This window comes from Sparus aurata, chromosome 9 (assembly GCF_900880675.1).
Source record: "Sparus aurata chromosome 9, fSpaAur1.1, whole genome shotgun sequence".
Lineage (NCBI taxonomy): Eukaryota > Metazoa > Chordata > Actinopteri > Spariformes > Sparidae > Sparus > Sparus aurata.
The window spans coordinates 25,681,759-25,706,520 of NC_044195.1; the positions used below are offsets into that span (position 1 = coordinate 25,681,759).

Consider the following 24,762-nt stretch of genomic DNA (forward strand, 5'->3'; position numbering starts at 1 on the left):
GTGCAGGGACCAAACTCATTAAGGGGAACGGAAAAAGACAATAGCGTGTACACGGTATACTAAACTAGGCGGCCCTTACAGACTTGCTTTCCACTGGGAAGTTTATTGTTTTGCATCCATACAGTGTTTCAAGAGCATTTCATTATAAAGTCATTATGCTCAAGGAAAAGAAATCTATTTATTTGTCATTGATTGAAGAAAACTGAAGTCACGTGTCTGGTGCTTTTGTCTCTCGTATCTGCCAGAGCATAAATAGAGCGCAAATAGTACAATGAATAATAATAATACTATACACCAGTTTCTCTCCGGAGTGGCGTTCATGCTCACCATCCTCCCGAGGACAGCCGTTTTCATTGATTCCTGCAAAAAGAAACGAGAACACAACCTTCACCGGATCTGCTGAAAATTGTTTTTGGCTTGTACTGCAAAGGTGTTACACGAGAAAAGACGCTTAAACTACAAGTTTTTGGGATGTAAATGTGCAGGAAACTCATAGCACATAATTAACACAAGTCGGATACGCCATGCATCATTTTCCTACCCTCGAACGCCCAGCACTTAATTATGAGGAGAGAAGCCAGGTGAACTTTTAATTAGGATTTGTGGAGTGATGTTTGATCTTTTATTAGCTTCGCCTTGGAGGTAATATGATGGCCTCTGTATTCCTGTGCGCGTCAGAAATTGTCTGCTTCCCAACAGGAAGACGCCTTTTGAGTTTAATGACCATAGCTTATACCTGGTGTCACGGGGAGGCCAATATAATGACCATATTTCTGGAATTATTGCTCTTCCAGGCATAATATTTGCACTGACCTGACTCCATGATGAAATGACATATTATCAGCCCCGTGACCTTTCTCCTAACAGTAACAGACACAGTGCCTTGGGGTTTCAGTTTTTTGAGTTCCTCCGTCTTTTATCCGGGAACATTCTTTGCTGTGTGAGTAGACAAACTGATTAATAATCGTAGCCGTGTTGTCGTTTCCAAGCATTCCTTTTGGGTAACGTGCTCAGTGTATTGGAGAGGAGCTGAAAATATAATGACAAATCCTGTTCTTTTTAGGGCAACCCACTGGGAAATAGCAGCAGCTACCTCCGAATCAGACAGGGGTATTTAAGACTTTTCATTATCTAACTGTCTGTGAAACACTCTGACTTATTATAACATGATGGCAGATATCCCACGGAGGACAGGTGGAATCTGCGGAGGGTCCCGGGAGGCGAGCTCTCCAAAAAACATAATTGGCTCCGAAACTCTCTGCACAGCTCGGTGACAAAATTGACCAGGCTAATCTTTGGTTTCAGAAGAAGCTAATGTGGAAATGCTCTTGATTAATGTCTGGTGGATCCTAAAACCCTAAAATGTCAGCAGAGACACGACTGACACCGCCCCCTTTTTCTCTCTCTCTCTCTCCCTTTGCCCTTGACTTTCTTTGAAACCGATTTTAACTTTCTGGGCTGTAAACGGGTTAAAGTCATTTGTCTTTGTGGTTCAAAGAGCTAGCACAATGCTGACTCAGAGGTAATCCCAAAATGTATTTTCACTCTTGGACTGCTTGCTATACAGTCCAGCAGTAGGGCTGGGTGTTTGATTAAAGTCTTGTTATACTGGTGACCCGACACTGAAACAATCTGTGACTATACACGTGTGACACCTAGACAACATGTAAGATATTGTATATGTTAATTGAAGATGTTTTTATTATGGCATCTCACTAATATTGTCTTGAAGGCCCCATATAATTCCCATTATCAGGATCATATTTTTTCATTTTGTATGTCTACAAGAAAAATGTTTACAATGCTTTAATGTTCAAAACGGATTCTGTAATCAACCTCTGTCTCTGCCTGTCTCTTTAAGACCCGTCCCCTTCTGAAAAGCCCAGTTTGCTCTGATTGGTCAGCTCTCACAGGCCTGAGCAGGCACCCATGCCTGAGCTGAGAGGCAGGGCTGAAGGCGGTAACTGTATAGCTGTGACATCACAATCTAAAGCGAGTCCTGACGGCTCATTGAAGAGCACACTTTGTGAATTTTGGGCTGAGCATTTCTCAGTGAATTGAGCGTTTTGACACTTTCATGTTATTTATAGACCTACTTTATGATTTAGAATAACAAATGGAAATATAGGACATTTAAACATTTACTTTGATACGCTAAGCTTATGCAACACTTCCAGAATAGTTCTGTGACCTACTGTATCTGCAATTTGATTTATGTCTCTCTTGCAATTATAAATAATTCTAGTGTGTAAAGAGTCAAAATCAGGGTCCGACTGGGATAATGTTTCTGGCAGGGAATCACAGATCAGCCCGGCTTATTATATTAGAGCCAGTAATATATCTCCCAGCCTATTACCACTACGGCTGCAACCAGCAATTAATTATTGAGAAATTTGCTGATTATCGCTGTGATTATTAATAAATGTATCCTTTAGTCTGTAAATGTCAGAAAAGTTACCACAATGACAAAGAAAAGCAGCAAATCCTTACATTTGAGAGGCTGGAACCAGAAAATATTTGACATTTGTCCTTTTTTTTCTTTTCTGTCGATTGACTTCTCAACTCATCGACTGATTGGTGCAGCTCATTTTCACAGCACCAAAACAGCCTAAAAAAACATCCATGATAGTTCAAAAACAGGCCCATGTCTCCAGTTTCAGGAGACGGTCCAGTGCACTCCTATAATTGACTCTACTTGAATAAATATTCATCTTTTTTTTTATTTAATTTTTGCAACTATAATCGGCACCGTAATATAATTAGCGCCCTGAAGAGAATATGTTTTGATGTTTTTTGGCTGCAGCTTGAGCATCAGTCGACACAAATAGACTACAGTGTGTACAAAACTTTCACCTGCGTCTTCCAGATGTCCAGTGAGAGCATGAGGTTCCCGATGGTTCTGTGTTTTAAAGTATTATATAGGGTGTTCCCCTGATCCGTACTGAGCCGAACTGTTGCATCAACCTCAGCAACAATGACTTTATCCTCCCTATGCCTTCACCGTGTACACGTCAGCAGTGTTGGGGAGACGTAAACTACATAGTTGAACTACATAGCTTAACTACAATTTGCTGTAACTTGCTGGTAGTTAAACTTCATTCATATTTTGTGCTGCGTCGAGTAATTCAACTACTTTTTGGATGATTTTTTGTAGTTTAACTACTCAATTACATGAAACATTTCTTGTTTAAAAAAGACCTATATAATATACCGGTACATTTTATTTTATTTTTCTTTGAAAAAAGGCATGAAACATGTCGTGACATGCCAAGCCAACACTGCCTCTGATTGGCTTGCCCTGGCAGCACTCAAATGCTTCACAGAGTGGGCGGGTCTTTGTGCCAAGGAAGTCAGTGTTCAGAGGGCACACACATCATGGACAACCCTCCCGCTACCCCGATGCGCCCCCGAACGTGCCAGCCTTACCACGGCCATATTTGAGCATTTACATGTTGGATATAGATGCATCTACAGACACGACCTACATGTTCACATGTGAGCCCTGCAAGCCGAAAACAACAATAATTTTCGGATACAGTCAATATGTGGATATGTGTCTGACGCGTAACACATACAGTATGATGCAGGATGTGCCGCGTCACATTAAAAGACAAGTGCAACTTCAGGTGAGCGTTGTGCTATAGGAAATATAATCAATACAACACAAACCACCAGCCTGCAAAATGACTGTGAAACGAAATCAACGGAAAAAAAACTGAATGATGAATAACTCATAAAGGGTAGGATTTACTGCAGTGCTATTATATAACACAGGTGTACAGAACAATCTAGTTGCACAGTGCGTAGCGGGGAATATTCAATTCACACTCCAAGCTGCGACTGCCTCGTCTCGATTTCTGCCTTGAGTTATGAGCCAAAAAAAAAAATCTGAGCCACACAGCTGCTTTTTCAGGGTGGGCTGCATCAGGTCTAATGTCATTTAAAATCCATGCATCACACCCACGCCTCTCCCTGATGTGCGCCCACACTTACATAACTGCCTTTCTTATTTCACGCGTATTCAAGAATGAAGGAGACAATGCCGAGCTCTCAAGGACTCGGCTCACATGGTGGCATCGCGGCATGATGTAGGGTGTAATAGGTTTTCTGACAGCCACCAAACAAGCCTTTAATTATCGGCAAGTGTTAGCATGATGCACGTTTTCTTTTTAAAGGTTTGAGCTGTTGACTGACTGTTCTTTTTCGGAGCTGAGTCGCTGGTTGAGGAACACTTGACCCAACAAACAGCTTGCAGCCAAGCGCTCTTGTCTTGATACCCAGACACCCACTGCCCTATGACTTAAGGCTGGATACACAGGGGGCATTACAGTTCATTTTCAGTCCAACTTCATACTTCTATTCCACATCTCAGAGGCAGACATTGTACTTTTCACTCCTTTTTTTCTGACGGCTTTGAAAGATAAAATTCAGTGTTTCTGAACTACTTCTTCCTAAGCTGAATCAATTATTTAAAATCTTGAATCTTCTTGAAAATACACCGTCACAAAGCTGACAACATACCCGTTTTTTCTGAGATCATGAGAAGTTAGAAAAGTTAGCGTGTGGCTGGTCTGCAGCACAGAAGGGGGAAAAAGGTTTCAGACAGGCGGAAAAAAAAAATGTGCATAGTATATTCTTTGGTGCTACCACAGATGGTTTCACAACTAACTGGCGAAGGCTTTTGGGGAAATACCGGCTTAAAACGGGTAGCTGGTGATCAGTGTGGCTGGACCGCAGGTGTGTGGAGCAACAGGTGAGGAGAGACTGTCTGATGGTCAGAGTGCAGGTCAGCCACGCCCAGCCTGAGACAAATCACTGACAGACAGAGGGAGACAAACATACAACAAGCAACAAAGGGAAATCGACAAAGCTCTGCAGATCCTAACGCAGTGATGCTTCAAACATACGATGATTTTAGCTAAATTGAGCTAAGTCGCAGTTAAATCTGACTAAACCAGCAGTGCTGCCGCGCTTCTAACATGCCGGTTTTATAACAGTTTTAGCTGGATCAAATTAAAGTCCAAAGTTAGTTAGTCCTTTTGTAAAAATGGGAGTGGTTTAAGGTTTTTTAAATCCAAATTCAGCCTTTTAAATATAATTGTTATTGTTATTGTTTGTGGTTTATTTTCTTATTTCTTTTGTTTTTCCTGTTTCCCATTACTTGTTGTCTGATTGGTTATGTGTTCCAGGACATGGATAGATGTAATGATCTTAATCAATCATCTTTTTTTTTTTCTTGTACTTGACCTGATTGTAAAACATAGAAAACCAAAACATGGTAGTAGTTGTCATGTTTACGCGGTCAGCGTTAAACACTGAACACTGAACGACATAACTTTGATTCAGATATTTGGTTAAAACCCAAAGTTCTGGGTAAATTGACTCAGTGATGCACACAAGAAATAATGAGCCTAAAATGTTGATTTATTAGTAGATTTGACTATGTAATAAAATGAATTACTAATCGAATTTGATGACATAAGTTCAGAGTAAAGAGTCACATTTCATTTCATTTTTGCATTGATTGACTAAAGAGTCAATGAGTCATTGTCAGTAAATCAAATAACCTTGACTGGTTATTAAATAATTCAAATGTATACATGTTGTATGTGTTTACTCAGTTATAATAGATCATTATTATTATTATTATTAAGTTAAGACATAAAAAATATTGTGTCTTTTAAGTGTATTTATTATTCAAGTATAAAAGTAATGCATTATAAATGTATTCACAGTGACACAACATGAGAAAAAAAAACAAAACACTGATGAATGAAAAAATGACATGTAATAATCAATTGATCCTCTGTGATCATGGATTTCAATATGTACAGTTAGATTGAGGAAGATACATCCCTCATCAGTGGTATTTACTGCCTCTTGATAAAAAATATCTCACTCAGGAGCAAAATGGCCCAAACTAACAAAGCAGTTTATACCCTTTCTGCCATATATTATTAATTGGATTTGTCATGATGTGAGGGAGATGAACACGGTGCACCTCTGACTATCAGAACTCCCAAACTATCCATTAGTTTTCTGTCCTTGCCAATAAGTCTCCCAGAGCAATGGGATCGGATGTGTCTGCACATCTCTAATGGACTCAGTGATGACAACTTCTGTGGCTTCACAGTGGCTGATGGCTTTGTTTGGCTCCCTGATAAGGACAGGCCAGAGACCGTTGTGTTGTGTGTTTTGGCCGAGGTGATCGCGGGGGTATCAGTGTACGGCAGCATACAGCAGCCCTACAGAGTATATTGAGCGATTTTTCAATTTCACATTCGAGAGCATACTGTATTATTTCTATATTGTTCTTCCACTACGAGGTGAAAAATAGAAAAAAAAAAAAATATGAGTTTGTTGCAGCTGAACACCGAGCTCTCGCCGACTTTGGCATCAGGGAAAGCGAAGTCTTCTCTGTCTCGTGTGGTTTTTCTTCTGTTGCGATATTAAGTTGGAATAAACGGAGTTTGAGAGATGCTGCTGGATGCTGTTTTGTCCAGCCATTATTTATTTGACCTCCCACAGATGAACATTAAATGAGGGGAGCATCTGATTAATATCCGAGGGACGAAGGGAGCACAAATGACAGATGGAGGATAGGTGAAGTATTTAGCCTCTGCAGGTTCCACTCTGCGGGCTACCTGACGCGGGTAATCGCTTCTTGTGTCACGGACTCTCTCTTGGCCCGGGGTCCTCGTTGAACTTGTCCTCACCTCATCATTTTGTGGGTTGATTAAAGGGGAAAAAAAAAACCAAAATTGCTCCGATTGAAGTCTGCAACATGAGACGAATCTGGAGCATGAAAAAGCCTGTGGACAGGAGATGCTTTCAAAAAACAGCGGCATATTCATGAATCACCAGCTGTGTTTTAGTGACAGAGAGGCAGACGTTTTTTTTTTCTTTTTTTTCAGAGGATGGGAAGATCAATAACGAAGTGTTTAGTGTTGCGCACCTTTCTTTTACTTAAATGCATTTTGAGTAGCCAATAAAATCTAGGGCAGGAACAATACCTCGTCCTTGTTACCCCCCCCCCCCCCCCCCCCCCCATCTACTCATGGTACATGCAGAGAAACAGAAAAAAAAAACGCAATTTGATGGTGTGAGCACGGCTTCAAGTGCCGCTCCGCCAGGACGAGCACAAAGCATGCCTGATGCCTTTCAAGGCTTTTTGAGTGAAATCACATGACGTCTGTAGCATTTTACAACCGTTTTATGCAAGTTGAGCAGTGTTGAACAAACAGACATCTTTATAATTACTGTTATTAAACAAAAAACAAAGGAAGAAGACAGACCTTTGGCTTTTTGTTTACGCCAAAGCAAGCACTGTGATATATATTAAGTGTTATTTTCTAGCAATGTGTTCTAGTAAATTGCCCCCCACCTTTCAAATGTAGAAGACAACTTGCAGAACATATGGTGACATGATGAAAAATGAGGGTCCGGAGGCCAGAGGAGGTAAGAAGTCTTTGACTGAACTGGAGTCGGGTCCCTGTAACAGTAATAATAATGCCAATATCTCGTTAAAGCGCCATTAATTGATTTTTTCCGGTGACTTGGGGACAGCAGAGCAAGATATTATCAACATGTTATCGCTTTATCAGTGTCTGGGTTGTTGAAAGAATGCATTACTCAACTTATTTACCCCGTGCACAAGGTAATTTGTTACACTACTCGGAGCGCTATCTGTGTGTTATTCTGCAACGTTGCCCGAGATGTTTTGTCACTTAATTGCTAGTTATAAATATAACGCCCACAAATCAGCCTCCTTATAGGGAGGACATACACAAAATCTTTCTTTAATGCTCACTTGAGTCGCTCAATCACGAAATCAGGGCATTTCAGTAAATAAGTCCACCTTATTTGACATTTTTTTTTCACTAAAGCAGTGATTTTAACCATTCGCCCTCTGCTTCTTTCATTGGTCTTGGAATATACACATAATATGAATTGATATACACATGAGCTGCTTAAGGAGAGGCGCGAGATGAAAAAAACCTTCAGAGGGCCTTGATTTGGGCGCTCTCCACTGCAAAGGCTATCCATTGAAAGCTAAAATTACTAAATTACTGAAACTTGATGACGCCTGATTGTAAAAACAAAGGTTGAGATGAACGAGTTTCACGAACACTGCAGACGATTCCTGATGCCAGTTAGTGGGACGAGTGCTCGTCCACACTGAGCTACGGTAATATACAGTTAATCTCTGAGAGGATGCACCTTCCCGCTGTTTTATTTTGTGGTGCTAAAGCAAGTTCATGTTTTCCAAGCTGCTGAATACCCAAAGGTATAACGGTAGCTTCAAGACAGCTTTGACAAATCTCAATTCCACCAATTTATTCTGGCCATGTCAGCCAACATGCTAACACTTCAGCCTGGTGAATGCTATGATGAAGGTCAAACATTACCATGTTGGTTGACATGGCCAGAATAAATTGGCGAAAGTGAGATTTGTTAACTCAGGCCTGAGGATTTGGTTGTGTGCTACTTTTTTAGTTAAGATACATGTTCGCCTGGATAAACCACAGAGTGACATAGAAATGTGGCTGCCTTAGTGTGCAATTTTATTTTAGTTGTGACTGTGCTAATGTGCCATTTTCCAAGATAGAGACTTATGATAATGTGTTTCTCTTCGGAGTCAGCGGAAGGCCGGCAAGGCTGAAAGGCTTCTCCACAGGGGGAACTAGACGGTAACACTGTATGGAGTTTCGTTAGTATCAGGGGAGGCCAGGCTGATCGTTATGCAGATAATTGAAGAACTTTTAAAGCAGGAAACAAGGGAATTGATCAGAAACTGAAGTGTGACTACAGTTTCTGCATGCATACATCACTGCGTCACAGACAGACAAGTGTGATTACAACACTGCGGCTTACACTGCGAATGAGCTACCAACCGATTTACAGATTAGGATCTTTTGCGGCTCTGTTTTACTTTCTACCAAAATGCAAAATAAACTCTGTTGCAGCTGAATGCTCCACTGTGTTCACCATCTAGTGACTAGCCTCGTTTGCCCATCGGTGCTGAGCAGGTACTGTAGCGCATAATGGGTTAATCAGAGCTTTTTTGGAGAGAAAATAGCTGCCTGTTGCGGATGGAAAAAAGGGTTGATGAGGGTAGTTAGACTGAACCGAACAGCAAAACGGCTAAAAGAGGCTGAAAAGCTCTGTAGGACTGACGGCTGGGATGACCCCGTACACATCCCTTACAGTCTCTGTGTGACCTTAACCGAGTACACATAACTACGTAACGGAGGAACCAATAAGAGCATGTTGATGTGGCTCATTTCAAAGCGCTGAAAAAAACACGGTTGTTGTGTAGGTACTTGAGCACCTCGGAGACATAGTTTACATTGTTCGGGGGGGATGAAAACCTACCTTGACTCAGTTTGAAGTGCTCTCACCTCACACTCGAGCAGAAGTGGAGCGGCACTTCAGATATATCGCGGCTCAGTCTGAGAGCAGCTCAAGGAAAACCTCTGGGGTGCGTCAGTAATCACTGCTCAAATGAAGTTTCAGCAGATGTTCAGCCATGACAACCTTGTCAAGGCTCGCCTCAAACGCAGACGAGGGGTAGCGCTTCATAGCCCCTGCAAAGTCAGCTTATTCCCTGTTCTTCCTGCAGTGCCTCCAAAAACCAGCCAATACATTTCTCTTTTTTTTTTTATTTCTTTGACACAAACCCCTCCTGCACTGTGACTCATGAGTTTATGTCTGCATTGTTTATCGAAAAGTAGTTTTCATTGATTGGATGTGCAAACGAGGGGGATTTTCTGGGTTATCTGCAGCTCCTTTGCTCCCATATAACCCTACACTACTGATGAATTTAATTAATAAAATGATGGGAAAGTAAATATGACTTTAAACTAGTCTTAGATTCATAAGCGAGGAGTTGCCTCTGTGCCTCTGCGGCTTACTTGTCTTTAGCCTAGTTAGCATGTCTAGTGTTGCAGCTTCGTTTTTAGCACCCTGCTCTATGCTAAAGTCAGAAAGCGCACATTGATTGCTCAACAGACAAGTTTAGCACCGGTGGAGTGAAATTAGGAGGTGATTTTATTCTTCATGGGACCCTTGCCCAGTCAGGGTTGTTAGCACACGCTCACTTTTAACACTGGGTTGGGTTGCCAGGTACCACAACTCATATACCGTGCATAAACTTAAAAAAAAAATAAATAAAACCTCTGTGAAATCAGGAGATTAATGGGAGAAACTGCAAATCCATAGCACAGCACGAATAAGGGTTAACAAATTAGAAAACATCAAACAACATGTTGGTGGTGTCCAGTGGATGAAATATGTATTGACAGATTACCTGACAATTCCCAGATTTGCACCGCTGGATGTCACTTTTTTGACATAGAATAATCCGAGGATAAATCATACAAAATGCTGCATTGCCAGATACACAACTTTATCTCTGTCCTGCCATGGCCCCTTGTCACCTGCATTATCAAAACACCGCGGTCTTTCCTCAGGTTGTTGCCTGTAGATATGGCCATTAGTTCTGCTCCTGTGCTTACGGGGGAGAAATCCCAGGTCAGTGGAAGACAGTGAGACAGAGGAGTGAATGACATCCTATCCAATTACCTGTCACCTCTACACAGGCTGGTGCTGGGACTAGAGGAGACCACATGAGACAAGCAATTACACGGAAAAAGATTCTGATCACCGCGGAGGTACAGCGCACCTCTGTCTGGCCCCCGCTGTAGTCTTCATGTCTTAAAGTGATACCAGCTGAAGTACCGTGGCATTAATAAGTGTAAACACATTGATTCGCAGAGAACCCCCCGGAGGGGCTTTCCAGCCTAAATCAAAGTGGGATCTATATGAATAAATGAAATCTTAGAGGAAATACATTATGTGCTTTGTGGATAAACTACCAAGTCTCCCAAGGCCAGTTAATAGAACAGGCCAACATTGATTTCATAGGAGGAAGTCCTGTCGGGATTCTGCCTTGAGCGTATTTAGCGAGACAGCGGGACATGCCACATTCACTATTAGGAAAAGATGAAATGTCACTGGCACTGGATTTATAGTCGAACCGTATAGTATAGAAAAATGGTGCCCTGCTGTGTTGTGCTGACACAACATTACACATAAGTGTATGCCATGTCAGCCTGTTTGTCTGTCTGGGACTTTACACCTTTCAGCTATGATCGCATTTTACAACCCAAATCAACTGATTCACAGCAGGGTCTGAGAGGGGAACCGAGTTAAGATCCAGATTTAACACATTTGTTAACACATTAATTAACCTCATTTCAGCTTGCTTTTAGTGCAGTCTGATGGCCCTTACAGGCCCAGTGGGTCAACACCACCACTGCGCTCTGAAACCCATTATTTCCAGTGGCTTGCACCCCGGCACAAAGGCTTTTTTTCAGTGTCAAACAAAACACTGCTAACACCGCCATGCGAACGAACCATCAACCCAGTCTCACATCAGAATGTGTAATAGCTACATTTTTCCACAGCACTATAAGTATTAGTTTAAATAACGGCACTTTTAAAGGGCCACTAAGAGAGCGCCATGTTTTTTATTCTTTAGTCCCATCTGAATGTATCTCTAACATCCTATAACTGCTGTTGTTGGTTTTATTATATGTCTCCTAACTTCCTGTTGTATTGCTTTGATTTAGATTGTATCATCTTGGACCATTTTTTTTGTCTTGCCTTCTCTGTATTATCATATTATTTTAATGTAGGGGGGGATTATTTCTTTATTCCTGCAAACCTATATTGAGGCAGACTCTGACCCATCCTTTGTAACTGGAAGCACATTTGGTCTTTTTTTTTTTTTTTTAAATGCACTATTTGAAAGGTTTACCAGTGTGGATATCAGCCATCACATACAAGTTTTAAACACACAGAAGCTACAGATAAATCTGACTGACTCATCATCAGGTTCCTTCCGATCCATTCAAAGGGTCCAGGATCTTTATCGTTAAGCCATGGAAACCCAGGAAAATAGTGCTGCTCATGGTGGCTGCTTTTACATTATTCTACACCCCCCCCGTCTTGACATGACAGAAAGGAGACTGTGTTTTCAACAGAGCCCATTTGAAACTCTCTGTCAACCCACTGCTGTGGGCAGGTTAACATATACAGAGTACTCACGAAGACAAATGGGACTTAAGCAATGACCCGGAAAAAAATATATCAGGCAGAGCAGAAAATAAGAAATGCAAGCTTATTCTTCATCTGTACAGTCACAGACGCAGATGAATCTTTGTCCTAGCTAGCGGTGAGCAGAGGTTTCACCTGAGCTGAAGGCGGGTATGCTTCAGCACAGCACAATGGTCTCAAACCAACGGCTTTAGCACACATATAGTCATGTTATAGTTAGCATGTGTACTTAAATTACATACAACACCAGACATACATATTGTAAATGGGTGTCTTTGGGTATAGATTATTGATGTATGACTATTTCTGTAGTCTTTCCCAAATTGTTGTTGGTACAATGTCAGTCTTTCCTGGCATACAAGTACTATGTTAGGCCAAAAACCCTCAATACTTGAGTTAGATGACACAGAAACAGCCTACATGCATGTTGTATCTCCATTTACCCTCGTGCATTCATCATACTGTACTGTTTGTAGGCTTGTAGATACTCTGTATTGCGGCTCTGCTGTTGTAACACAGCTTCAGTCAATCAACATTCAACATCTTGGAGCTTGAAGAAGTTCTTTGCTGTTTGGTTGCAACCCTATCGAGGGAATAAAGGACCATCCTGCAAAACCACTGATAAATTCAAGCTGTCCGTTTCTTTATGTTTCAACTTTTACATTTGTTTACATGTAGGTTGAGTGTTCTTTTCCGCTGACCTATCTGTGGTTTGCACCAACGTTGGCGGCTAACACTGGATCCTGACGACTGGGCTGGTGATCGAAGTTTCGAAGGCTATATTATATTATCATCGGTGTGTTGTTTATCGGCGGAGACAGTGCAACGCAGGAAATATATCCGTGCTTGTTTATATCAAAAGCTGCTGAATTGCCACCTTCCATGATTGCATATAAATATGGATCATTGGTGTATTTATGCAGCCGGTCACAGAGCTGTGTTGTTTGTTTTGCTCCGCAGGCTGAAGGGAGAAAAAAAAAATCCCCAGAAACCAGAAAGTGAATACATCAAAAAAGGGCCACTGCTTCGTTATGACTTCTGTTATTCCTCGTGGCTCCACCCCACGCTGTTGTCTGAAGGCTGCGATTCAAATACTGCCCCCCCCCCCCCCCCCCCCCCCCCGCACAGTGATAACTCTCTGAAGGAATCATGCTAATGCTGACTAAAGATGATTGATTATTCACTTAGAAGTCTTCATGCTGGTATTAAAATTATCCTCTTCATGATCTACTGTAATATCGATTTGAGATAAATCACAGCAGAGGAGCTTGTGTGTGTTTTTTTTTTTTTTTTTACAGTGCAGAGGTTGAGATTGGCTCTTTGAACCGTCACACCTCGTGACATCAGGCCGGAGACTCCAGATGCTGTGGGTGCATTTGTCTTTATCGCGCATTATCTCAGACACCTCTAATCAGATTTTCATTAAAAAGAAAGGGAGGAAACAAGTTTTATTGCAGCACTTTGGCGTTGAAAAATGACATTGTATGGCTGCATTACAGCACACATTTGCTTAGTAACTGATTGGCTCAAATGGGTATTACATCACTCAGCGGACACAACATGTGTTAGTGTTGTCTTGTTTATACTGCTGGCCATTCAGTTAATGATTAGGCATTCAAGTAGGTCTGGCACTGGTGCTGCAGGGCTGAATGCTAAATCATCACAAAAGCCTACTGGGGCCATGTGTATAGTACTGCAGCCCCAGGGTGCTTAATTCATTAGTGTGGGATACTGAAGCCGCATTTGATGCTTTGCCTCGGGATAATGCAAGCCGCAATAAGCATCTCATTGTCAAGCCAAAACACAAATACCATAATGCATTCACTTATTGAGCATTTATGGAAATGTCTGATTTATATTCAAGCAGGAAGGTCAGTCTTCTCACAGTGGCTGCTCATTCTTTTAATTATCACACATTATTTTTAGCTGCAGGTGATTTTTTTTTTGTTTTTGTTTTTTTATTTTTGTCACTTAATTTGCTTGTGAATTCTTACCTGTGAATGATTTTTTTTTTTACTACCCTTGCTAACAGTTCGCAAATTGTCCCCATAACCTGCTACAAAAACAGTCGGTTGAAAATGAGCTGATTCAGGCCTTCTGGAGATGGATTGACTGGCTGATGATAATCTGATGAATTTCTGCATATATGAATGTTGTAATTGAGGATGCACCTCGCTGCTCATAAATTACAACTGATGGAAGTGTGGCATGGGGGACGGCTCCGCGCATAATGAGGCTCAGTGGCACAGGTATCATTTAATTAAAAAGTGTTGTGACAAAAGACGCATGTATCCAGACAGCCAAACTTAACTCGAGTCGGGGATGGATGGTGAGTAAACTCGGCAGATGTTGGTGAGGAAAAATGCACCGAAACCTGCTGCGTTGAGAGAAAAAATGTTGTGTTCCCCCTCCAGAGCTGAGGTATCTGAATTTTTATTTTTATTTGAAAAAGTTTAAGACAAATAAAGTGTTCAGGACAGTTGTGTCGAAAGTGACACACGACAATATGAAACCCAATCACCAGTTCAAACGTTGGGAATGTACATCTCTGAAAACCACACTTATGTTCAAACTTTACATTTCTTTATGTTGCAACTTTACATCTGATTAGGTTCCGTTTTTAATTGTATCTTTAGACAACACTGTGATTATGGTCTGGTTAGGTTTTGGCACAAAAAGCACTCGTTTTGGCTTAAAATACCTGTTTTTGTCTCCACAAACATTTCTGTAAACTGTCCTGATGTCTCCTTAAAAAATATCCAGTGGTTTCACACTCATAAATGCCAAAAAGCAGACTGTGTTCACTGGCTCGGCAGCTTCCCCGCCCGTAACTCCATCACCATCCCCTCCGCATCTGGATTTAAGTCAGGTCATAAACATGAAATGTTATCATGATTTGACACTTATTGTGGACATTTCACATGTGGTCTACACTTATCAGTGGATAGCAGAAACGTTTATTGCCCGCAATTTGTCCTGCTAACCAGACTGCAGTTTGATCAACAAATGCTCAGAAGAGCTTTGCATCTGTTTTTCTTTGGAATAATACTACCCTTTTAATTGGAAGCTCTTTGAGCCGCCGTCAAATCCAGCTGTTCTGGGCGTGAAAGTTTAAAGCTGTACTAGTAAACGTTGCACATTTACAGTTCCGACATGGTCGCCTGAAGTTGGAAAGTTCAGAAGAAACTGTAGAAAGACTTTACTGAGCTTACTCAATGGCGCTTTCACCAAATGTAATTAAGGGAACCGGAGAGGCGAAAGATTTCACAGTGGTGAAATCGCAGTGTTCTCGAGACGGAGCGACGCTCGCTGCTGTTTAAACAACACTTTACTGCTTTGCTGTTTGCTTCTTCTCTGTCTCCGTCTGTCTGGTTTCGGGGCATGGCGGAGATTGCTTTTGTTGTGTTACTTGTTATTGTCGTACAGCTTTGCTATCATTTGTCCAACTTAAGGGTTGAGCTGAACACTGCTGAAAGAGAGAATACGGTTTCAGTCATGCAACATTGGCTAAATTTAATTTCTCCCTTTTCCCTGTGTTGTAGTGAAGTCTGCTCAGCCTCCTACAAAGTTTTTACTTCCTATTACCAAGATGTAAATGGAATAGTAAATATAGCAAGGGCCCGTGGGGGTACTGGAGCCCCCCGGAGGTGTAAGCAAGGCGACTAAGTGCGACAGGAATGAAGGAGCTGTGGGTGACTGGTTCCTCCTGAGGGGCTGACAGATGCTGATGCTGACAGATCGAGAGAGTGATTATTCAGAGCTCAGGAGATGAACTAGTGCTTGTGTTAGCTGGCTCCCCTGGCAGCGGAATCAGTCCCAATCACACCTCCATACATCACGCACACACATCCCTGGCACAGTGTGAAAACAGCACCATTGAGCGAAGGTGGTCATGCCGATGAAAGAGTGGTTATCGGGCTGGAGTGCCATCAGTGACCACAGGAGCACTCAGCTGCTCACTGTTGACACTGGAGCTCTTTATAAGCTCAGCCGTGAATTGCAACTCGTATCTTATTTTTGTGGAGGGCTCTTCATGTCTATTTCAGGGTGTAACCCATATAAGATTATTTATTTCGGTCTCGTCGGCATTGACTGAATTGAGAACATCTCTTCAAGCACATTTACAGAGCGGGAGTGTTGGAGGCGGGGTTGTGACTACACGTTTTTTTAGAAGTTAAATTCGACTGATGTGTCGGGTCTAATTTTTGGCTCATCGGCACTCGTAGATGTTATCACAGCCGGGAGTGATCTCGTGTAGCTTTTTCTCTCTTCTGACAGACAGAAAACAACACGTCTCACCTGTTTAAAGTGCTTTCAAGTGTCTTTCTGGTTGGCAGTTTACATCTCGCCGAGCCAGAGTTCAAACTATTAATTCATAGTGTCGCAAAGCCATATTGGTCCGGTTTAATACAATGTGCTGCAGCCTAAATAAACACACAGAAATACCAAGGAGTGGAATGGAGATATCCAAGATAGACACATACTGTAGTGAGAATCTGAACTCGTGTGTTGATCAAAGTGTGTATTTAGTGGTTAAAAGTCCACTTTCGCCAATGCATAACCTCGAGGATCCTCTCCACACGCGCCTGTTCTTCTATTTTCGGCTATTTTTGTTTGGCTTCATGTTTTATGCAGCTCATTTTCCGCTTAATTTAAATATCGAAATCGCAAGCCTCATTTACATATGGCCTTTTGATTATGAAGGCTAATGCAACAAGATATTTTTGGCCTTCAAGTTCCTGTGATTTGACCTCTTAATCGTGTTCTCGCTCCCCATGAAACTTATTAGCTCGTCGTCGTCCAGCACTCTGTTCATAGACAGTGATGGAAAGTAACTAAGTGCTTTCATTCAAGTAATGTATTCACGTACAATTTCCATGTTCTGTTACTTTATACTTCAACTCCATCACATTTCCGAGTGAAATATTATTATGATATGTATGTGACAGCTTTGACTAGTCATATGTGTTTCTAATAGATATGATGCAGTACTATACTACTCATCCACCCAGTGATAAATGAAGTATCTAAAATTGTCTCTGCATTAAGAACAACAGCAGAAATGCTCTTACGTGTATTGATTAGTGATGAGAACAGAATAGAATATAAACGGAGCCATTCTGCAGAATGAGGACTTTTGCTCTCGATACTTAAAACTACATTTTGATGACGATACTTCTAATACTTTTAACAGAAGTAATTGGGGTTGGAATGGAAGAAACCTCAGGAAGAGCCAACCAGGAGGGATCCCTCACTCAGGACAGACAGACATGCAATAGATGTCGCAGGTCTTCCTGAGTTTTTCCTACTGAACTGCTTTGCTTTGTATGTCCAAACACAGTTTTTGTTTTTGCTTAAGTTAAAAGTATTGATTATAAAGTTGAAGGATGCAAATTTGTACTTAAACTGGCAGTAGACACGTATTCTGCTTCAACATACATCATGAAGTAAATGTTGATTGCACGATGTAAAGGATTTAGCATAATGAAACCATCAACGTTTACGTTGGCACCCTATAAACCTTCGTTATTGCTACATCATTTTGTTTGCCTCTGGGCACGCAGTCACCCTGAGAAAGGGAGGTTGAGTGGCGGCCCACTCCCTTAATAGTCTAAATGATTAAATAAACTCATGTTTTGTTTTGTGTTGTTGTTATTTGTGACTCTTAACAAAAATAGAAACAATCAAGTTGTCTTAAAAAAACAGTTGTGCTAGCAATTATACCACTTGGAAACACTAGGGGGGAAATGTTGTCTGTTGCCACTATAATTATAGAGGGGGAGTGTAACACGAGTAAAGCAAGGTTTATGCTTCTGCGTCGCGGCGACGGCGTAGCTACGTCGTCGACCCTACGGCGTCATTGAGCATTCGAAGTTCTGCGTCGAGGGAACGCGTTGTTCTGAAATTCACCGCCCAGCCGCTAGGGGGGTGTGGCTGTGTCTTTGTTTGGTTTCGGACATCCTTGTAATGTCTTGAAGACGAGTTGTAAAGGTGGTCATATTTTCTGACCTCGATAATTCTCTCGTCTGCCTGGTCCATTTTTTCTGTGCCGCTCTTACCACAAAACCTTTAAAAATGGCGGTGTTGTTATACTGTTGACCGGAAAAGCAACTGCCGGAAATGACGTTCTGAGCGGACCAATCACAGTCCTTGCCGTTCGCGTCTCGACGCGTCAACGTGACTGGATTTTTTGGAGGCGCACGTCAGGCTACAGCGTAGGGTCCGCGTTGGGGTCTGCGTCGACGACGTAGCTCCGCCGTCGCCGCGACGCAGAAGCATAAATCAGGCTTAACAGTGTAGCTATGGCCCCTTCCCACAAGGACTTCCATCCCATCCTGAATTATTCCAGTGTATCACCAATGATATGTTAACACAGCTTTTTCGACCTTTCTCCCCACCGTGTTAATACTGGTAGACGCCAAATGTACTCTAATTGCTCACAGTCGTGGCAACACTTAAAAAACTGTGCAAATGGCTCAACAAACCATCACATCTAGGTCATATGTTGTTCCACATGTCCATGCGATCTGAATTGGAGTTGAAATAAAACTGAAGAAAAACATCGCTCCGCTGTTTATGCCAAACATGCCTTGTGAGAGAAAAGGTCAGATCCCGTTCACATCTCACTGCAGTGTGAATGAAGATGAAAGGATGATAATAATTATTGTGACAGTATTCACCCGCGACACAAAAACACAAGCATCTGCTGCAAGAGCCTCGGCATGTTTCGCACCGTGTCGGACAAAGATGGCCTTGTTCTCGTTGCTGCGCCTCTTCATTATTTCCACGTTCCAGTTCCTGAAATGAAACCAGTGGACGAGTCGTTTATCTCCCCTCCTGTGTGAAAAAAAAAACTATTTCCGAATTAATGCAACGCTTGTAATTCTTTTCCCTTTGTGCTTTCGATGTGTTCAGTCGAAGATCATACGGACATAATAATGTTAGCTACACCGTAAGTCCCCATTAACATTGCAAAGCCGAGATGAATAAACTCAATGATGTGCTTCGGTGAACTATGAAACAATTCAGCGGTTTGAAATATTGCCCCCTTAAGCAGGAAAGCAACAGCTCCAGAGCAGCTCTGTCATGTCAGATTTCTCTGGTAGGAAAACGGCATAAAACTGTTTCAGCTCGTTGTCATTCGAAAGCAATTTAGGAAGCAGTAGGATCTCATTATTACATCAATTTAATTCCAATTAGAAGAAATGAATCAAATTATCTTTTTCATAGCATGTGGCAAAATAACTGGATGAGAAGTGAACGCAGATAATCACATCGTATCAGCAAATTGATTTTGCTTCTTTTTTTGGGTCTACTTTTTCTGATTTATGTCTTTTGAAAACGAGGACAAGGGGTCAAAAACTAAATTGGCGTGTGTGGGGGGGGGGCACAAATCCCTTTTTAAGGATGGAGTTGTAATGAATCACAAATTAATTTAGCATTTCATTTTATTGCAATTCAATATGCCCCGACTTCTAATAACCCAATCTTTTTTCTAATAACCTGATCCTACACATCCTGCAGACATTTGCACAGCATGAATAAGTGTATCATGTTCTGATATAGATTTGAGAACACACTGAAAGACATTAGGCTGAGATTCAAGCCCTCAACAGGAGGCGTTGTCACAGGAGAAGCAACCAGAGAAGCAGTGCGGTGTACAAGCTGACGACGCATGCCAACCAGCTCTCTTTGAAGTTTCAATTTCCCGATGTATTCTTTATTAACAGGCCAGGACCATTAACCTCTCGTTAACCAAATGCTGTTAGGCTGCAGTGTGCTCATGATGACAGCTGTTTGCATGAGACTGAGCATCAATTTGCGTTTTATCTTCTACAGCGGAAGGAAAGTGAAGTGAGCGATGTGTGTTGTAGCGACTCCACACAGCCAGCCTGTTCATTTGAACCTCCGGTAACACTTTAAAATGATGATGCGAGTTATATACTTGAGTAATTCAGAGACAAATGCATGACTCATGATGATTTAATGCCCGAATCAACGCAGGATGCGTTATGAGTTTCTTGTTGCTCATCATTAACAAATGATCAGGTTGATACGACTTTATTGTCGCGCTTCATCAGTTAATTCAGTCATTAATCAATATGCAATCGAATTAGTTCGATTCCAAATACAAAAACAATGTATTTGTGTAACTGTTTCTATGTTTATTATGCGTTTAAATGTTGCCATCTGACGACCAGTTTGGTTTGCTTAATATTTCTACGAGAGCAGGGACCGCTCTGCTTTCAGAGAGGCAAAGCAAATACATGTTCTATGTCTAATGTGATCATTTAACATGTTCACATCTTTATTTATGTGTCAAGTAACTGTGAACACACCTGAGCTGATGATCTTAATGACCTTATCATCTCTTAATGATGAGCAACACAAGCTCGTGATAAATTCTCAATTAAAACCCAGCCCATACTCACTTGAGACGTGTCAGATACAGCAGCCATGGTCACTGACACGAGTTGCAGTACTTGCATTACATAAGTTATGAGACTGAATATATAAGTGTGATCTTTTAATAAACATAACTATGTTTTGTGACACATTTAGGCAAAAAATTTACCCACAAGACACACACAGAGGCAGACGGGTAAAGGAACAAAAAGCACCCTTTATTGCTGATGACCAAAAGTCCAAAATGTATTGAGCAAACTACAAAATGAAAACTCCAAGAAAACTAAAAAGTTATCCAAAAAAACAGAGAACAAACGGTAAATACGTATAATGTTTGACTTTGCTAATACATTGTTTATCCTGCTCAGTACATGAATAATCCATAAATAGTCATGTTTAATCTTGATTTTTGTTATTACTGTTAGTGGACAGCAAGAAATCATTGCGTAAGGAAGTGTGTGTTTAAGGTCAGTATGACTTTGTTGGAAAGTGATGGATTAGGGGGTATTATGGGAATATGGGTGTTCAACCTTGGAAGAAGGGAGATTATAATGTCACCAGTAACTCAAACGTGATAAGGGTTAGCTCCTGTGAGGATAAGAAAATATTATGCACAGAAAAGAATGATGTTATGGTACTGAGCACATGAAGGAGGACATTATGGTGTCCAAAACTCAGACATTCCTTTTTGGGGGGGAACGTGAAAGGACATGAGGTTTTGTTGTGCCTGCTTCATGACAATTAAAACCCAATGTCAGGACTGACATGGTAGAAACCACTAACATGGTTTTCTTGACAAACCAAGAAAGAGTGGGGGAACAACACAGGCTTAAATATACCGGGAGAAATCAACTAATGAGGCAAGCAAACAGACAAAGGGAGGAAGTGGAAAATTATACAACATGAAACAGGAAATGACAAAACTAAAATACCAAATCGTGACATTTTGTTTCCTAACCCTAACCAGATATTTTTCATGCCTCAGCCTACCAATCCACAACCGTTTGACAACATTAATAATGGTCCAAAAGCTGTATATATGTGATTTGTTTGTCAGCATGCTTTATTCTGAAAGTCTAAGCAGATGTTGCATGACGTCAGGGGAGGTGTTCATGTCCAAATCTGACACTAGGGTAGGTAAAGTGTCATAGTTTGAAGCTTAAGGGCACCGGGTTGCTGTATTTCACGGAGGGAGAACCTGTTGATTATATCATCATGATTCACACATGAATTAAACGTTCTTTAAGTATACGATTTGTATCCTTATTATGAGGTGTGACTGAACCTTCTTGCTGTGTGGCGAGGGTACGAACAACCACTGCACTGTGGCACCGTCCTCTTCCTGTCACTTTAATTTTACTTTAACACAGTTTTCTGCCCCATATAAATAAGTAAAAAGTCATCCTTCTTTTCTTTTCATGCATCTTACATCAACTGAAATACATAAATTTATATCAAAATCCATCTTTTTTTCATAGTATCACATCATCCGTTGACTTGAAGGTGGCTGTGGAAAACTTTGCAGCTCCCCGACTTCACAGAATAAGAATCTGTGGTCAGTCTGAATTTGTGCAAGTGTTACACTTTAAACTACAATTTTGATGCTCATGCAAGTTTTCACGATGAAAGAGGAGAAAGAGGTGTCAGCGATTTTGTTCCCTCTCCGACCACGCAGTGCTTCTATGTTCCTCCGTTTGTGTGACAAAAGCACAGTTATTTTCACCCTCGCACTTTGATGCTGCCGGTAGTCACGGCCGAGCGCGGCTCTGTTTCACGCAGCGGGGCTCAACCACATCATCACTCTGTAATGTTAGTGAATACCTGAAATTCAGGCTGCCATTCTGTGGTTCAACTTAACTTTGTGTGAAATGTATTGAACTGAGCGTTTTCATGAGGAGTGAAAATCAGCATTTCGCACCTTTTGTGAGTATAGTGGCCCTAAGCTTTAAATGTCAATACGACCTAATGTTCTCATAATTTGTGTGCACAATATTTATGTGACAGAGTTTGTTAAATAGAAATGTAACCAGAAAAAAAAGATTAGAGTTGTTTGAGTCAGAATACTCAAAGCCCCCCTCCAGTCAAAAATGTGTTTTTTCTTCTTGTTCCAACAGTTGAGTGTTTGAGCTTTACCGTGTAGGATGATGTATGTGCACAGTTTCACACTAGAAGGCATGACTTGGGACACCGAGTGGCACCGTGGTAATGTTTCATGACATCCTCTCCTATGAAGACACTGCGTTATCGATACTGTGAAGGGTTCCATTGTTCATTTTCGTCATGTTTTACACTGCAAGCAAAATAAAATCACAAAAGAAAAAAAACATTTTACAATAAGCCAGCCTGTCCCACTGATTAACGTACTTGTATGTTATCAAGTATGAGTTGAAAAAAAAAGGACCTAAACACAGACCTAAAGACAGACAAAGACAGTCAGTTTGAAAACAAAAAAAAAGCGAGCTGTGTTGAAGTAAAGCTGAAAACCAGTTGGCAGGGGCAATTTAGAGAATTTGAATTAAAGTATACCAATGCAAAAACTAAAGAAGAGCTGGGAATGCATGCAGGAAATAAAGAAAAACACAGGGACTGACGAACAAATGAAACACAGCGGAAAAAGTGGAAAGAGGACAAAGAGTTGAAGTGAAAAACATAACCTGACAATTGAGGAGATAACTACAAAATAAAACAGGAAATGAATAAGCCCAAAGAACTCAGTATCGTAGTTTTCAGTTTTTAACAGTCTGAATCAACTCTACTGTGAAGAATGCTGAAAGACATCATGGTAACTTTACAATAACAGGAACTTTTTATTTCTCCTCTGTGGCAGTGAACAACACACAGTCTTTCAGTGACTGTTATTCTGCAAACTCAAATAATCCACACACTATCTATGGCCGGCTAAAGTAATGATAGCACGCGTGTTTTAGTGACTGCAGCAATGTGCCGGTATATTATTTTGTATACTTTTGTTGTAAGTATACAAAAAGTATACTTACAGCATTAAAATCCTTAAAATGTCTGTATAGTTTTTGCAGACATTTGTAATCTGATAAATGTGTCTAGGTGATCAATTTAGAAGGAACATGTGTTTATGACAGAGCCAAACGAGTTGACTTTAATTTCACCTCTTACTCAGACCCAACAGGCATTGACTCAATCAAATTGTCACGACTGGTGAAAGATGAAATGTTTTAAAACAGCTTCACCACTTTCCCCTTTTGAAGTTTGATGTTGTTAGCTGTTCCCAAAGCTATGAACACAGAAAAAGAAACTCATGTTTCTCTCTGGGTTTGGATTTTTGCTCTGCACTCAATAAAGGGAGGCATAAAGTTGTACTAAGTTTTATTTCTTTTGCAGACATCAATTTATCTTCTATAAGACCAGAGCTGTTTTTTAAATAATTTCAGCCAGCAATTGTATTGCGCGTTAAGGTCAAATCCTCAGTGTGCTGCGAGCAATGAGCCAATTCGGAGCAAAATATCAGACATGTCCTTGGTTGGTTCTTTTTTTTTTTATTTATAGAGAAAGAATTCAAACTAAAAATTTTCTGTATTTAAAGTTATAGTAATGAGGTAATAACACAAACTCAGAGATATTTATTAAAATATGAAAAACAGAATGAACACACTGTTCTTTCAGAAAGAAAAAGGTCCCTAGATCTCTGTTTAAAGGTGCAGGCAGGGTGTATATGAACAAAGTAAAACAGTATGAAATTGTGTTGTCCGTTAAGGTCAGTCGATTTATTCAGTTTATGAAGTCATGAAAACAGAGAGAGTTTTTTATTCCGTTTGTTTAGACATCCCTGCAGTCACCTTTGAAGGAGTAGCTTCTTATCAAGTGTACTTATTGAAATAAAAAACAAGATATTGCTCACAAAATGTTGCAGTTCATCAAAATGATAGCATATCTGACAATAGTTCCTGAGTGAACAGCAACTCTGGTTGCGTTGCTTAGCCCGAGATATTGATCCATTTGGGATCAAGGACCCTAATGAGTCTCGTCCCTTGACACCAAGAAACTAACCTTATTTTTTTTTTGTATCGATGTCTGCTAGTGGTTTGATTAGTTTGTGTTCCTTTCTTCGTTTCTTCTTCAGTTCATGAATAAAGCAATCACGCAGGTTAAGTGAATGGCCTTGAATTGTGCTTGATTGCAAGCTGCCAGATTGCTGCAATTGAAATCATCATTTCAGGTTTTAATGAAAATGCCCTCTCTGTGTGTCTTCTCTCGGTTGCA

At 40.9% G+C, this 24,762-nt stretch overlaps 1 protein-coding gene across 2 annotated transcripts in view; it reads left to right on the forward strand.

The window, feature by feature from the left end:
* The window catches only part of thsd7ba (thrombospondin, type I, domain containing 7Ba), a 169,378-nt gene that overhangs the window by 31,603 nt on the left and 113,013 nt on the right, over positions 1-24,762 (forward strand). The window lies entirely within an intron of this gene.